This window comes from Tenebrio molitor, chromosome 3 (assembly GCF_963966145.1).
Source record: "Tenebrio molitor chromosome 3, icTenMoli1.1, whole genome shotgun sequence".
NCBI classification, from domain to species: Eukaryota; Metazoa; Arthropoda; class Insecta; order Coleoptera; family Tenebrionidae; genus Tenebrio; species Tenebrio molitor.
In genome coordinates, this window is record NC_091048.1 from 6,043,800 (window position 1) to 6,062,087 (window position 18,288).

At 33.2% G+C, this 18,288-nt stretch overlaps 1 protein-coding gene across 1 annotated transcript in view; it reads left to right on the top strand.

Annotated features, from left to right (window-relative positions):
• The first annotated feature begins 3,848 nt into the window (after positions 1-3,848).
• Positions 3,849-18,288, top strand: part of LOC138127230 (uncharacterized) — a 254,067-nt gene continuing 239,627 nt past the window's right edge. Inside the window, exon 1 of the mRNA XM_069043142.1 lies at positions 3,849-4,179. The gene's annotated coding sequence lies outside the window, so the exon portion shown is untranslated. The remainder of the gene's footprint in view (positions 4,180-18,288) is intronic.

An 18,288-nucleotide genomic window follows, 5' to 3' on the forward strand; every position in this document is an offset into this window, starting at 1 on the left:
TACTTGCTAAATCACTAGATCAATTGGAAGCAAAATCAAATCACCATTTCTATTGAACAAATATATTTAAAAAAAATCAAATCAGACCATTTTTGCAAAAATTTGAACAAAAGAAAATTCCGCAGATAGACAAGCACATCCGGACAGACGCACAGCCGCTATGCGGAAATAGTTATTTACATAACTTATGCGAGAAATTTCTTCCCGCAAAAGTTAAGTACAATATTTTTTGTAACGAATAACTCAAAAATGTTTATAATAAAATTACTTATTTATTGTGTTGTTGAGAATTAATTTTACAATTGCAAATGGGACGAAGCGTCCATTTTGTTTAAAATGCAATTTCCGCTAGTTACTGGGTAAAAAATACCGCGTGCGGGAAATTGTTATCTCCGCACTCCGAGGACAACCGGGAACTACCGATTTTGAGGCTATGAGTACAAAAACTACTTTTTTCAAAATTTTTGCCAAAGAGTGCCTTTTGTCCTCGCCTGTTTTTTTAACCCAGACCCGGACGAAAAAGATGCACTTTTTGGACCTTGATACACAAATAACTATTTCTAAAATTTTGAATATAGGACAATCAGAATTTCTTTGATCTCATCTCAGACACGATTTTTCGATGTTATCACCATAATGCCATTTCGTTACAAAACATGGTAGTAAAATTACTAAAATACGCTCTGTTTAAAAGTTCTTTATACAACATATGGCCTTTCGTTAGCATAGAATGTAATTTGTAAAAAATAATTAACAGCTTTGTACATAACGCTGATAGAATTTAAGACTGTCTGAAACTTCACTGTCACAGCATCGAGTCTATTGAAGACCAATGAATGGTTAAAACATCTTTGCGGATAAGATCGCTCAAGTTAATAAATTAAATTTGAAAAATTTGCGTTGAACAAATTCGATTCAATCAATCTGATACCCAAAGCGAAGATACCATACAGCATTTTAATTACGAGGTACAAAACCGTAATTCAGTGATATTGCAAACGATTTATCTGTCCCTACGGATATTTCTATTAAATAATAGTAATTCATTTTAAAGCACGATTTTAAGCGATTTGGAGCCTTTAAGGGGCTCGTCGAACCAAAACTCGTTCTTGTGTAAATTGGGCTTTTTTTGGCACTCGTGGGCCTTTAAATTTCCTGTTCAGAAATGACGATCAAGTAACGATTTTTTTCTTAATTTGTATTTTCCTTTAATCCTTAATATTTTCTATAACATCGTTTGACCTCGTAGAAAATGTGTTGCTTCGAGCCATCTTGTTATTAGAAAAAGCGAATTGTTTTCATCGTCTATAACTGATCCGTTTTCTTTTCAAAATATTTTCTAACCATGTTCCACGATAACAAATGGATTATTGGATTTTTCCTTCTAGATACCTACCCCGTAATATTAATTTATGTCACGCGTATCCACGTTGAATCGCAAAGAAAAACATTTAATATGAATTTGGTCTTATTGTTAGACGAATAATAATTTGTAAATTTTTATTATTATCAAAAATTACATTTATGACAATCCCGATCGGTGCGACCTATTTTTTATTATTTCGCAAAAATTGCAGAGGACAAATGCGTTGAAGCCCCCCAGTAAGAAATGTTTAAATACGGCCCATTTCTGAACCTTCAATAATTTGAGTAATTTATGACGACCGACAGCAATGGTCTGTCCCAACCGTTCCAACCCTCATAAAAGTATTAGTACGTTATAAAAACCTGCATATGCCGTTCTAAATATCGTTTCGGTAATTGTTCACTTTAACTACTTCTGGAATTGTCGCGTTTTTTCTGGCTAGACAGCCTCAGGGCGTCCTCCTGGATCGTTTCCCACCACTCAAACCTTGTGCAAATGCCCCATTACCCCGTGACACTAACGGGACAGTGGAGTGAATAGGGGTGCTGGGTGGGTAATAAAATCACGAAAATCACGTTAAAAACCTGTAGAACACTTGTTGTCAAGGTCATTTGAAGGTCATGTGAAGGTCATTTGAAGGTAAGTCAAGGTCATGCAAGGTCAAGGAAGGTAAAATTTTCAACAATAGAAATATAATTTTTAGGGTAAGGAAAATATTCGAGGATGTTAATAAAAAGAAATAACAATATCCCAATTCAAGGTAATCGCAATATTAACAAACTTACCTATTTTGTTTTTTGTTTTGGCGTTGAGTTTCCTCTGCCTCTCTGCCCGCCATATCCGACTGTATCCGGATCGTTGCGTGAGCACATATTTTGCTAGTGTTCATATTTGTAATACGAAAACCGGGAAATCACAGGTACCATCATTTTATCGTAAATAATGAAAAACGTACATTTCACCTTGATCGATCACTTATTTCCTGGTACCTGTGATTTCCCGGTTTTCGTATTACAAATCTGTGGCGGTCGTGAAAAAGTAGGTAAGTCAAATAATTTCAAAAATGAGTTAACGATGTTTACGCCTTAATAATAAATCATGGAGTTAAATAATTCAGATTTTCACAGTTTAAAATTTACTTATATTGAAAGCAAGTACAGGTAGAAAGAAGTTTCTATTTAATTACAGGATTTTAGGAATGATGTGGAATTTTGAATCGTTGCCCTGAAAAATTAACATTTTCGACTTACCTACTTTTTCACGACCGCCACAGAAATATGAACACTAGCAAAATATGTGCTCACGCAATGATCCGGATTCAGTCGGATATGGCGGGCAGTAAGGCAGAGGAAACTCAACACCAAAACAAAATAGGTAAGTTTGTTAATATTGTGATTACCTTGAATTGGGATATTGTTATTTCTTTTTATTAACATCCTCGAATATTTTCCTTACCCTAAAAATTGTATTTCTATTGTTGAAAATTTTACCTTCTTTGACCTTGCATGACCTTGGCTGACCTTCAAATGACCTTCACATGACCTTCAAATGACCTTGAAAACAAATGTTCTACAGGTTTTTAACGTGATTTTCGTGATTTTATTACCCACCCAGCACCCCTATTCACTCCACTGTCCCGTTAGTGTCACGGGGTAATGGGGCATTTGCACAAGGTTTGAGTGGTGGGAAACGATCCAGGAGGACGCCCTGAGGCTGTCTAGCCAAAAAAAACGCGAAAATTCCAGAAGTAGTTAAAGTGAACAATTACCATCGTTTCCTATTTAAGTCTAATTAAATTATCAGCATTTAAGTTATTAACGGCTGCTTTACGTTAGCCGAAACTAACATTTGACAATTTTAAAATCCCGCCAAGCTGGCTCAAAGTCCAAAGTGATTAATACTCCTGACCCAGTTTTGTTTTGACATCCACTGACGCTTAAATCCTGTATGACCTAATCTACGAATCAACTTTGTCGTCCACAGACGATAAGTTTTCAAATCCACTTGATCATACGGTTTTAGCCTCATTATCAGACTAATAACCCTCCTCCGGTGCTGCAACGTACCCTTACATTTCCATCCCCAAACAACAGTTTAAAAAAGCATCAACCCTCCTCACACGTATGCAGTCCGACCTTCGCAACTCCCTGACGGAACTCAAATTTAAAACATTCAATTTTACGATGTTGTTCCGCGTTGTTTATGCTTCTTTTTCTCTCATCTCGGCGCTTAAAAACAATGAGTGGGTGCGTCAGCGATTCTTGAGCTTATTACGTTAGCCGGTGAAAAAAATCCAACGAGACCCATAAACACCTGAGTTTCCTTCTGTCGGAGACGGGTCATTCAGGTTCCGCGAAAGAGTTGAAGAAGGGTGCGGGGTTAGGGCGGCGTTAGTTGTCCGCAGACTCTGCCACCACCACCGCCCCCTTGCAGCTAGCTAGCGCTAAATGTAAGGCCGAATTCGCAATACGACGCGAAACGCCGTTCGGAACGGTCCAGGCTTGCGACACTCAAGACGTATAGTTACGTCCGTTTTTTGCGTACGCTACGGCAACATTTAAAACGCCAACAACACCACAATAATTAATAATCAATGTTCTTGTATTTCTTGTCATGTAATAATAAATGTGAACTCTTGATGTTGTAGATTGTGTGTAAATAGGATTCGGTACTCTTTGTACATTTTGTAAAATAATTTGTGCGATAATATATGTTTGTGTTTGGAGCAATAAGTCAAAAACACTGAAGAGTGTGTCCGGTGAGACGTCTAGTGCTATTTTACTAACTTTGAAGTTTTTATAAGTGGGCTAGCGGTAAGGGTGACAACTTACATTACATTTACTGTACCAGTTAGGGGCGAATCACCGATGATCAATTAACCCAATTAATAGCATTTCGCATAATATTCTTCCATAATTTATTCTATCATTCTCTTTCTCTTCGTACCATGATTTAATGTTTAAATGATACACAGGAAAAATGTATTTTGCTTCAGGACATCGTCTTGTAATTTACTAAATTTACTTAAGACTAGGATTAACAGATGCTTGGGCGAATAAGCTGCAATAATTTTGTTTCGAAGAATTTTTAAATTAAATCAAAAATATTTTTCAACTAAGTTTAAATGATTTGAAAAAATAATTTTAATAAGCGCTCGTTATAGAAACGCAATTTTACTTGAAGGAAAGCTCCAGACAAAGAAAATTAAAATTTCTTGGTCAAATATTTGACCCACACAATATTTGACTGTTGAATGCCGACAGGCATTAAATACAAATTAATTAATGCTGCCGTCAGAAACATTACGCAAATCAGTTAAAAGTTATAACAACTGCGTTGTTTTCTTTTGAACAAATAAACTGACATTTATGTACAATTAAATTTTTGTGAATTAAATAAATTGGAAAAATCGGAAAGAATCAATTCCAGGCTTTACACATTTATTGGAGTGAAAGGTGATTTTTAATACATTTTTTAATAAGAAATTCTAGTTTCCTGCAATTTACAACTGCTTGGTCGGAGATAATACACTGCCAAAACGTCTTCAAAACTTTGCCTTAAATATTTTTTAAAATAATTTTAGATGAATCAACTGTGAAAAAGTATTTACTCTGTTGTGCTTTTAAGTGTTTTAAGCTTGTATTTTTCTAATGGTAGTTAAAAGTAGTCTACATTGTTTTGTTAATAAAAAGGACATAACCAGGACAATAATATTGAAAAGGATTTAAATAAAAGACTCGTAATTCGCTTTTAAAGGGATATACACTTTTATTAGCTAATGAACTGTGTAATTTATTAGTGTAATAGAGTAACAATGCTGTAATACGTGTTTATCAACAGTATTAAAAGTTTTATAAACACTAAAATCCGGCAATACTAAATAAAACAGAGACTTTTAAATTAATGAAAAAGGGAAAAGAGAGATTTAAAAACATTAAATGGGGAAAATGATTTTTAAGACTACAGCGTTAAATTTTGGAACAAAAACATATTGTCAAATGTTGGCGAAACAGATTGGAACTTCTGTTTGTAAATAACAACTTGTCTCAGTTTCACAATCTAAGAAGAAGAAGAAGAAGAAGACAAAATAAAAGACACACAACATGCATCTTTAAGAATCTTAAAATCAAAGTATGTATAGGTATATTGTGGGTTAGTATTTATTAGAAATGATAATTTAAAAATAATACGAAATTTCAATTTTATTAGAAGGAATGCTGGCATTGAAAGAAAATAGTAAAAGCAGGTGTGATTTATGATTAACAGTGATGTATCAGATCTTTCCGTTTACTACACGAATTATACAGGGCTAGTCACCAGAGATTTCCGATGAAAATTTCGTTTATGCAACCCAAAATACAAGAAACCCCTAGAACTTGATATTTTGTTTAATTAGAAATAAGTTAGCAATCCAAGTAGCTTGGCGAATAAGATTAATCGTGACAGTTTCTCTTTATGGAGGTTATGAGCAAAAGTTAAAATAAATGTGAAAACAATAAGGGCCAGCAATCGTTGATTTAAGTATTACTTTTTATAAATATAGGAAGCTAGAAACTGTTGGAAATTGTAGTTTCGGTTGCATATAACGAAATTCGGAAGTATCTCGTGAATAACCCTGTATTAATAAAACCAAAGAAATGCTCACTATGTATTGTTTTTATCAATTGTGAAAAAGGTAATGGTTTACTTTGAACATTATGATTTCAAACTTAAATTAATTCATAACATACGTAATGTAATATAAATAACAGTTCTTGATATGCCCCAAGTAAGGGCGTCTCGTAAAGTAACACAGAACAGTGAGATGTCTTCAAAATTACAAACCGTTTAACTGGTGAGCTACCTGGAATGCAACTTCCAATCCAACTTGTAATCTACCAATTTATCACCATTAGTTAAGCCTAGTAATACCCACTCGAACATTCTCATACATAAATTTCCGGTGCAATTTATGAAATGCAAAATTAATACAAATCTACATATAATATCTCACTGAGAAAAACAACCCATTGGTAGAAGAAATTACAAAAATTACATCGAACAATTCATGTTTTATATAATGTGTTATCACTAATGATATAAAAAAATTGTAGGTGTTTAACATTTAACGACACTGATCTATACATTCAGCGGAAACTTGAATCTTGAGGTGTGACCTAGTGAAGAAAATTAATATGCGAAGGAAATTCTTAAGGTCTTTCCAAATACTTGTTTCGAATGACACATCTCATGTAGTCGTAAAAAGATGAACTCGATTGAGAGTAGACTAAAGACGATCGAAAAAGTGGTATTCCAAGACTGTCTAAATGATTTTCGTCAGATAATTGAAGAGTTGAAGATTGTGAAAATCGTGTGGAGGAGAAACGCCCATTTCTTGAAATTTTTTGTCGGATAGCCAATCAGTGATGAAAACACAATGGATTAGCATGATGCAGAATCCAAAGAAGAGTCATTGTATTGTAACGGATAGAACTGAAGGAGGAAAAGGCACCAAGGATGTCGAGAAAACTTCTGGCAGAGATATTTTGACATTGCAATGCAATATTGCCAACGGATTATATTCCCAAAGGTTCCACTACAATGAATGGAAATTATTATGCAGAACTAATTTTTCGGATGCGCGAAGACATAAAAGAAACTCGAAGAGGTAAATTTCAAAGAGGGCTTTTGTTGCTGCAAAATGTTTATTATTTTTAAAGGTTTAAAAAAAAGATCTCTCTAAATGACTACTGATGGTGAGAAATACATATACAAGGTATTTCACGAGTGATAAATGAGCCCGGCGGAATTGAAAATGCAACCCACAATACATTTTCAAAGTTAATGTGGTTATTTGAAATATCATATTGTTTTAATTCCAATAATTTTATTTGTGACAACTGACATTTACGAAAAAGTTAAAATATGGTGATTAAAATGTATTCGAACGATGAGAAAACAAACATGATCCTGACTTATGGCGAATGTAATAAAAATGCTTGTGTTGTTGCTTGTTTATGCAGACAATAAGCATTTTCCCAAAAACTACTCGCTTTTTCAGAATTTCATTTAACCAAGCTAATGACGTTTTTGTCAAAATTTACGAAACTGCACAGATACCTATGTTTTATGTTTTTTAAATCAAAAAACAATTATCCACGTTAACTGGAAATGTATTATCACTCGTGAAATACCCTGTATAGAAAAATAAAAAATTAATCAAGACAATTTTTCTTAATATCCTAGGGTTACTTTCTGCCAGGCCGTCCTCATTTATGTCAAAAATATCTAATAGTACCTAATAAGATTTTGTAACCAACCCAAATTAAATATGACTTAATATTAAATTTAGACAAAATGTGTTAGTAAAATTGTTGCAAATGTTTAAGACATAATTTTGCCTTATACAGGGTGTAACAGAAATAAGTGCATTAATTTTAAGTGGTGATAGAACTCATCAAAAGGAATAATTTTTCTCTCTGCCATTTTGGCGAAAAACGTTGCGTAATGGCTTAAAAAAGTAGGAAATATTTTCCTAAAACCGTTCATATCTCCAAAACTAAGCTACCTAAAAACGTGAAACAACCAGATTCTTACGAAGTGGATTTTTTGCTATATGGGTGGATTTGTTTGAATTTCGATTTCTGCGTTAAAACATGTTTTCTGGATGAAAATGGACGTTTTTTTCATATTAGCGATGATCTCAATTAGCCATTGCAGTATTTAGTGGCGTAGGGTTATTTTAGTGAAAAATCTCTCCAATTTTTTTGGAATTAAACATCGTTTTTCGGCAAAATGGTAGATAGAAAAGTTGTTTTTTTTTTATGAGTTCTATTATCAGTTAAAATTAATGCACCTATTTCAGAAACAGCCTGTATTAATATTTCTCATATGACTAAAATTTATGAATAGTTCAAAAACATTTGAAATAATTATTAATTAATTAATTAAGTACTTTAGTAATAGTGCATTATTAGCGCAAGCAACAGGAGCGAAATTAAAAAGTTCTATTTACTACCGCTGATGGTCATTATAGTTATTAAGGTATCAAGGGTGTTATAAGGTAGATAACGCGCGAGTACGCCTACCGAGAGCGTATCATTATAACACCCGTTGTGCCTTCAAAACTTAATGTCCGACTAGTTTCGTGTGTTTTTGGATTGACAATGATTTGATTAATTTATACCACTCAGTCAAAATTTGGTCGTAACTAAGCAACGAAGACCTTATAACGCCCTAGAAGAGCTTGTTATTTGAAGATAATGCCCTAGGGGATTATTTCTCTAATAACGTATCAGAAAACTGTGTCATTATCGTTCAATAACAACACAGTAGGACATTAATAATATTGAAGGGCACTAAAAATTGTGATGAAATATTATAAATAATGTAGGGTGTACCAAGTGATTAAATAATAAAATGCTCGTATATGAATTTGTTAATAATGTGGGAATAACATCCTCCACTAAGAATTGAGTGCCAAACCATCAAAACGTTGGAAGCAATCAAAGCTCAACTTATCAAAATAAACAGTTTTGGGATAATGGGTACTTTTAATAAATTTAAGTCTGAAAGAGAATTTCCATTTAAAAAAAAATTAAAAGTTTTTTTTGTATATCCTGACGAAATATTTTACTTATCCCACGCATTTCAGACAGATAATGACGTACTTTAAGTTAATAATAAAAAATAAAGAAAATCTAATCAGCCAATTGACATTTGACATTCGATTTTACGCGAATGAAGACTGAAATAACGATTGACACTGCTACTTCCATGTGTAAAGGTATAGTATATTTATCACTAATAGAAATGTTGACTAAAATTATAAATTACACCAACAAAGAAACAATTTGCAAATCACTTACAGTCTTCCCCGCATTACTTTACCTACCTACTTTCTTTGTCAAATAGCTCGATATGGTTTAAAGGTATGAAATAGTATATTTCAAACCAAGGTAAGAAAGTGGTTTCTTGCAGACCGCAGGCAAAGATTATAAACCGAGTCGTAGACGAGGTTTGTAAGTGCCTAAGGTCTGCAAGGACACTTTCTTAACAAGGTTTGAATACAATTTTTTTCCCTACCGGCACAACTTTGTTGAAAAAAGTCAAAAAAGATGGTTATATTCGTGATTAAAACGAAAATTTTGAGAATTGAATAGTAGGCTGTGTTATTTGTTTAATTAACTTGTCATCGCATTTGAAGATTTGAGGTTTGTTCGAAAATTTGATATAAACAGGGTAAAGTAATCTACCTACCTAGCTTATCTGTTCTTTTTCCAGATTATATGATTGACCTACCAACTTACTTCATTGAATTGGCTTCCATTTATCAATAATGTATTTCACTTTTGACACTTTTGACATTTGTATTTTGGTACAGTTTTACCATAAACATTTCATGATTAACTTTCTTACCTTAGCGAGAAAGTTGAATTTTCTCATCTCAAATGAGGTATCCACAGCCTACATTTCTAACCGGTAGGGAGAAAAATATTTGTTAACACCCTTCCATAAATTACCGGGGTGGAGTGCTTCAAGATCTGTTTTTTTTTGTTGGCGTGATTTATGATTTTAGTCAATATTTCTGTAGGGAACAAATATACTATAAAACTTCATCTAAAATTTTACTGCTTAAATAATTGCTAAGGCATCGTTATGATTTTGAAAACGATCAGCGCCTATTTCTATTTTGACTTAGATATAATTTTCTATGTAAAAATAATGTGTCTGTTTTAAAACATTCTGGCGAGAGGTAAAATTTTGAGAACAGCACTTGGTTTACAACTTTATTACCTCATTTGTTCAAATTTCACAGCGTTCACATTTGTTGCATAAATAATAATTTGTCCAAGAATTTGTTCAATTTTGGTGACACAGAGAGTACTACATAGTTCAATTCGAATGTAGATAAATTTATGTTCTTGTATTTATGCCTCAGTAATTTGTAAATGCATGAAAATGGATGTATTACAGAAACATTTAGGATATATTTATTTAAATGAACAACATAGTTAATAAAAAGAAATGATCTGTCAAAGGTTTTGTTGTAAAATGATATTTTTCACTAAATACGTAATAAAATTTAGTTTCTACGGTCGCTATGGAAAGATCTCTTTTTCATACAGTTTACAAGATGGCAGTAGTCTTTTTTTATTTTTTATTAAATTAGTTAACAAAAGTCGCACCAAATTTGCTCAATTTTTTTTAACAAACAAAATGTCCAATAGTGAAATAGAGTGTACTCCCCCAGAATTGCGGGAATCCGCACAAAAATTAACACTCAATCTCGTACCTGAGAAAAGCAAACTACGATACGAAAAAAATGTACAGAAGTTTTCCCGACTGGTGCTAGAGTAACGCCCCCACGGGTCGGAAATGGGTTCATTTCTGACCGATTACGTCTCATTACTGACTCCTTTTTTTTTACTATTTCCACCCCGTTGAAGTGTACGCGTGGAATCACTCCCTTTCCAAAGTGCGGCCGAAAAAGTGCGTGCGAAAAAATGCGTCCGAAAAAGTTTATTCGAAGGAGTGTTACTTGGGAGTGCGTAAAATTATCTTTTTCATTAAGGGTGCCTAGAAAAAGGTATTTTAGCAATATTTGTTAGAATATTACCTAATTAGCACAAGAATGTTCTATGAAAAAATAATATGCTAATATAGAAAATGTCAAAAACTGCCATCTGAAATCAGAGTCAAACGATTTAAGTGGACTTAATTTAAAAAATATATAAGTTTTTAACTCCATAGTTTCATATTTGCATCCATTTTCATAATCTATGCACATTGACAAGCTCTTATCTTTTGATTGAAATATATAAAATTTAATCGTTAACAGTAGCATTCATTGTCAAAATATCAGATAACTATAATTTATATATGTACTTGCTGTTTCATCGGCATTACCAAAAATGTAAGACATGCAACAATTCAAGAAAACGAAAAAATAAAAGAGATTGGAGTTTTAGCCAGATTGATTTCAAAACGAAATTTACAGCATTCCCCCTTCGAATGTAGGTTTATTAGACCACCTTGTTGTGTGCCTGGAATTAATTAACTCAGTCAAGCAACACCTTCCACCTAAAAGAAGGGTGTCCAATTATGGCAAATATACTGCTACCTTAATTAATTACGTAATGATGGCCGGATTTCCTCCATCGATCTGGATGCAGCCACTTATAATGAAGACCCCAGTCCCGATTTTTATTTAGGAGCGCAGGTGGCCCTCCAGGCGCGATATTGATCATAAATTAAAAAGTTAAATAAAACTCTGATCAACAAATTGGGACATTACCTTAAGTTATCGGCTCCTTAGCCGACGAAACACCGCAGAATACCGTCGAGCGACGCATCGTCTCTAATGCACATTTTTTCAATTTTATGCCGGTCGGAGTAAAATCCTTTTAATATATGGTATAGAGTCGAGAACGGAGTTTTTATTTGCAGAAATTAAAAGGGTTTTCAGGATTTATGTTTTTCTATCATATACGTGATCTCGCTAGTTGGTCCCGAGCCAACCGACGCATCTGCGAGATTCGTCGAATAATATCAACTTGTGTTTTTTCCAATTTAGAGATTGTTTCTGTATGCAGAGTTCGGAAAATTGCAGAAACACACGCAACAAAAATGTGAAGTTATTTTCAACGAACGCAAAAAGGCACTCGAGCTGGAAACACAAAGGTCGCTTGGACAAATGTTTATGATTCTGACAAGTTTAGGACTTCAGTCCCGTAATACATATTTTTAAACAATTTTAAATTTGTGTTATAAATGCATGAAGCGAGAAATTGCATTGGAAAATCGACTCACACTTTGACAAGGAATGGTAGACACGTTTCGTACAAATCTACTTTGATGGAAACTTCTTCATAGAGGCAATATATCCGATGATGTCGTCTCTACAAACACAAACTATCTGATCCTAGTAAAAGCTATACATTACTTGTTTATACATCTTGGCAATTTACTTTTTGATAACGTCTGCAGTTGTAAGAACTGTGACTCGTTACTTTGTCAATTACAGTTTCTGATTTAATTTTGAAGCTTATTTACTAAACGTGACAAGTTAATTTTCATTATCTCTTCGATAAAAGAATGAGGATTAAGGGAAGAATATAATTACTAAGAGGAGTGCATTTAACTGTTACTCGTGCGACGAAACTCAGAAGATAATGAAACAGCTTCTTGTTTAATTTTATAAAATTTGCTATTTGGGGGCAAGTAGTAGTTAGGGGAATTGGAACTAGAGGTAAATTAAATTAAGTGCAAGACTAAAAATTAAACTAGGAGGTTAGGTCGTGTTTGAAACGAAACAGATTCAATTTCAAACAGCTAATGTAATTATCTGTTTCATTTGATATATTATAAGAAAAGGGCCGACGAAAACTTGTGTTCTGCACATTGCAAAAATAGACATTCTGATGTAAAAGTAAACGGAGTTTCAACAAACTGTATTTATATTATCATAACAATATTAAATAATACAAAATAATTTTGATTTAAGATGGTGAGAGATAGAAAAATAATTATTTATAATGCAAGACGATAAAATTGTATTTTATCTTCGAGAGCGCTCGAAACGATAATTAAATTTTATCGTATTATTTAAAATTAAAACTAATCGTGTCAGGTTTTAAAATCTCGTTGCTATGAGTGTTGTTAGGGTAATACAAAAAAATAAATTACATTATCTATCCTTGCTGTTAAAGCAGCACTTTATCTATCCTAGCGGTTAAAATGCTACTTGACATTTTGACTTGAATAGATAAAAGCACACTTTAACATCTGCTCTAGAAAAGAGATTTTTATTATACAAGACGATAAAATTGTATTTTATCTTCGAGAGCATTTTTTAGCTAATTACGCTCGTGAAGATGATTAATTAATAAATAAAATTTTATCGTCGTGTATAATATTCTATTTTTTCTATAGCATTTGTGTATTTTATTATTAAAACATTTTTTTAAATCATTATAATCCTGTCAGGTTTTAAAATCTCGTTAGTATGAGCGTTGTTAAGATAATAAAAAAAAAATTACTTTATCTACCCTTGCGGTTAAAATGCTACTTGACCTTTTGATTTGAATAGATAAAAGCACACTTTAACATCTGCTATAGAAAAAAAAAATTCTATTTGTATTTTGATTTAACTAAATGTTATTTTAAGGTGTTTGTAGTCTATTTTCCTTCAATATATTGTAAAATGAACTTCAATGTGACATTCCACAATTATCTTGTGTTCTCTTTAATGTCCCATTGTTGTGTAGTGAAGCGAGAAAGCGCTAATTTTATCAGTCTTTTCTGTGTCAATAAAAATTCGTAAAATATAAATACATAAGTCGACGATTTGCGAAAGGAAATTACTTATTATAAGCCTCAGCAATATTGTGACACAAACGTTTTTTTTTAATGGAATTTCGAGGTATGCGCCCTTTATTTCAATACTTATTTAGCGGAATCAATGGTAACAACTTCAGAAAAAAAATTAAAACTCTCATGTCATGTCAATCTTATCATCTGCCGCACAAAGAGGCACAAGGCGCAAGGTGCCAGATCAGAATTACAAAGAATTTCAAAAGAACCTTGTTTGGTATGCAATATCAAACAATACGTTGTCTTGTTACGAAACTATTGTGGCAAATAGTGAAGGAGAAATGAAAGAAATCATGAAGAGTCTGGAAAAGTATGTGAGGAAAAAAAGCTAGAAGTGAATGCTGAGAAGACAAAAATGATGGTGTTCAATAAGAGAAAGAGGAAGAGTGAAGAGAATGAATGGAACTGGAAAGAAAGGAAAATAAATGGAACAAGTAAACGAGTTCAAACACTTGGGTTACACATTCAGTGAAATAGCCACAGATAAAGCACATATTAGAGAGATAGTGAGGAAAGCAAATAAGGTAGTGGGATTTGTTTGAGAAATAGGGGAGTGAAAGTGGGGAGGTGATTTCAGGAGGCGAATGATAGAGAGTATATTGATGTACGGAGCAGAGATCTGGGGATGGAGGGAACAGGAAGAGGTAGAGAAAGTGCAAGAAAACATTTGAGAGGGGTGCTAGGGAGAGGACAGAGAAACACCAGGTTACATAGTGAGGGAAGAATGCAAGAGGAATAGGCTGAGAGTGAAAGCGGGAAAGTTTGAACACAAAATAGATGGAAGGGAAGAGTGAAGGATACTAATGGAATGCTGAAGAGACAGGAAAAAAACACGGAGAAGAAGGAGAGAGAGAAATACTATCAAAGAATCGGGTATGCCAGTGAAGAAGTGGAAAGATTAAGAGCAAAAGGAAGATGGGTGAATGTATGGCTGAGTGATAGGGATAAAGACACAGAGAAGCAAGGAATAAGGGAAAGAATAAAAAAAATCCAGATACAACAGGAAGTGTGAGAGGTGTATGACAGAGGAAATTCCGGAGTTCCTGGGGAAAGAGCGAGAGTGCAAGAGAAAGAAAAATGATGGCGAGATTTTGATCTGGGAACGAGGAGAAAGAAAACAGGTATTGAATGGAAGGAGAGGAAAGAAGGTGCAGAATATGCTATGAGGAGAAAGGGGCAGCTACTTTTTTCTCATCACACATTTGCTAACAAAGTTGAAATAGCTGCATTTGCTTACTTTTCGATCGTCTCCGGCAAATTCCTCGAATGCAGTTGCTCGAAATCAAATGCTCGAAATCAATTGCTCGAAAATGAAATTGCTCGATTGTAACTTTTGTCGAAATACAAGTTCCTCGAACTGCAATTTCTCGAAAATGTTTTGCTCGAATTTATATGGTCGAAAATGTGTAATTGGAGTGTAATTAGTAATTATTAGTAACTACGGATTAGTCGTAATAATGACATTAATGCCTTCAAAATATTCCTGTAAAAAAATTACTTCTAAGCCATTTTTTTTTCGTATAAGCGATTTTTCTTTCTCGATTCTGTTATAATGTACTTACTAACCTTATATCCCAATTGCATATTGCATAAACTTATTGTTTTATAAAAAAAAAACTGTTGCGGCCTTGGAGAAAATAATGGAATCTCAAATGCCTGCACCCGAAGATCTGTAACGGCCTTACCACCTTACCGCAATTACAAATCCCACATCATAAATAAAACCAGTCTTCAGATTTTTAATATCGTTTGATTTAAAATCTAATTCATATTTTTCTTCGGTAATTTCGTTTATAAATGTTAGAAATGAATCCTCTTATCAGTGTAAAAATCAGAAGTTAAAAATTTTGTGTAAAACAGTTTTTTTTTAATTTATTAAATGCAATACGGATGTGGCCTTTGTAATAACAATCACCGCATTATCCTGTGTATGATAATGACTTTCGAGCAAAACAATTTCGAGAAACTGCCGTTCGAGGAACTTGCAATTCGAGCAAAATCATATTCGAGCAATTGACTTTCGAGCAGCTGATTTCGAGCAATTCGTCTTCGAGCAATTCGTCTTCGAGCAATTGCATTCGAGCAATTTACCTAGATTCCTTTTCGATATCCTAATCTTTAGCAAAACTCATTTCTTTCCCAAAAATATGCTTACGAATCAGTTGTTATTGTCACAAATTACTGTTTACAAATTTTTAGTATTTTTATTTTATGGTGTGTTGCCCTTAGCCTGATAATAAGAGGTATCTGTTGTTGTATACATTTTTTATAAATCCTTCCCGACCAAAAGGAGAAGACAGTTTCAAAGTCATGATGACTGATATAAGAAATTATTTGATGGGTAAACAATTTTTCAAAAAAATTTCTAGGGAGTTTTTATTATGAATCTAAAGAATATCTAAAATTTTTAGAAATTTTACATGCTGTAATTTTGAAATTGAAACCACAGCTTCAGTAATTTTTTCAGGTTCTTCTGCAGAAAAATCTTGGACATCCATCTTTTACTAGAAACAAACTTATTTTCATAAATTTTTACGGTTGTCAAGCCATTATTTAAATTTACCAGACTGCTTTTAGTTTTAAAATTAGTAAATGGTTATTTTTGTATTAATGCGCCAACAAAACACGAATTTTGCCACGAAATACAAACACTATTTTTTCTACAACCGTCAAAAAAAGAATTTGATTTTTGAAGGCAAATTAAGAAAATCAAAGTATCAAAGTATAAAATACCAATAAACCAAAATTTAGATCAATATTTTTTAGAAGGTAAAATAACAAAAAACTTTTTGCTTTGATCATTTTACGAGTTGAATTTGGACATTTTTATTCTGGTTAGGCCTGAGAGCTTCAGCTCGAGGGTTTAAACTTTGAATAAAAATGTCTAAATATCAACGAGTAAAATTGTCTAACTAAAGCAATACTAAGCAGAATACAAACTTTAATGATAGGTAATTGTTTATTTATAATACAGTTATTAAAAAGACAATTATTAAAAACAATTTGAGAATCTGACAGGAGTAGCATGCAATTTTAATCACTTTTGACCGATGACAGAGTAGTAGGATGTTTTTATCGCGATAAACATTTTTGATTGGATGAAAGCAAGCGCTCTGATTGGCTGAACACGCACGTTTGATGTACGCAGGAATTAATCGTTTTTAATGGTATATTTTCGTACACCTCGAGAGAAAATGGGTATTTTTCCTCGGTGCTTTGTAGCGCTCTGGCTATTGGATGTTACACCTCAGAAAGAATCACCCATTTTTCTCCCTAGATGTACTTGTATAATATAGATACTATTTCCCATTTCAGACGTACTATATTGGTTAAAGAACAAGTATTTTTTTATTGTGCAACGAATATTTTATAAATTGATTTTTCTATGACGGTTTTAACAATCGTTAAGATTATGACTCTACACTGATATTTGCACTTATCCTTCGCACATTCAATACCTACTTCTCTTTGTAATACAATTTTGCTCGAACTCATCATTCGTAGTATTAATGTGTTATTTATTGAAGGATAGTGTAGGATAAGACCTTAGGAATGCAGAACTGTAAGTCATAAATCGATCCAACAGTAAAAGAAAGGACATTTTCTGCAGAATTTAAGCTATTTCCAAGTCGGTCATTTATTCTCGATTTTACATTCTAGAGAGTCTCGGATTTGTATCATTTAATTGAGAATTTATATCGTCAAGACTCTCACAATTAGATTTCCAAATCATTTTACTCCGTCGAAAATTTGAATTAGTTACTTTCCCTGAACTGAAAACTTCATCATTTCATTATGTATAAATTTGATATATACTTTCGAAAAGTTTTTATAATGCTTTTAACAGTTGACAGAATGAATGAAAGAAACGCAAACTTTCGAATTTAGTATAATTAAGCTATACAAGTTCATACGGATTTTAATAAAGACTGAATCGCACAAGTCAGGCCAAAGCCACTTAAGTTATTTCTTATTCATCACTTCCAACTCGGAGGGGAACTAATTTTCCATAGGTATTATAAATTGTAATCTCGACTCTACACAATGAGAGGTATTCAGACATCAGTCTTTCCGCTTCGGGAGTTTCCAAACGGAAAGTAAAAATTCTGCTCGTCTTGTAATTATCACAACTCGGCCGTTTGTAACGCTTTATAAAAAGCCATTCAGGTGTGTATTATGCATTAGTGCATTAAACAAACAGAAAGCTCGAGTGCACCGATGGGGCTTGTAATTTATACGAGACTTTATGCACAGAAGTTGAAGTATACACAACGTTCCCTTCTATTTCCCAAGCACAAAGCGAACTGTAACGGTTTCTAAATTAGTATGTTTTGTGCCATTACAATTAGCAAAATTTCTCATTCCTTTACATCAATTTATACAGCGACCCACCGGCGAAATCCTATTGAACTAATTACCTGGCTTTATTCGCCCCGACGAGAAGACTTCTCCAATTAAAAATTATTTTTCGGCCCATAAACGTTCACTGTTTATGACGTTTCCATTATTCATCCAATTCATTTTTCGTAAACGGCACTTATTAATGGATGGATTTTAAGTTAACGAGT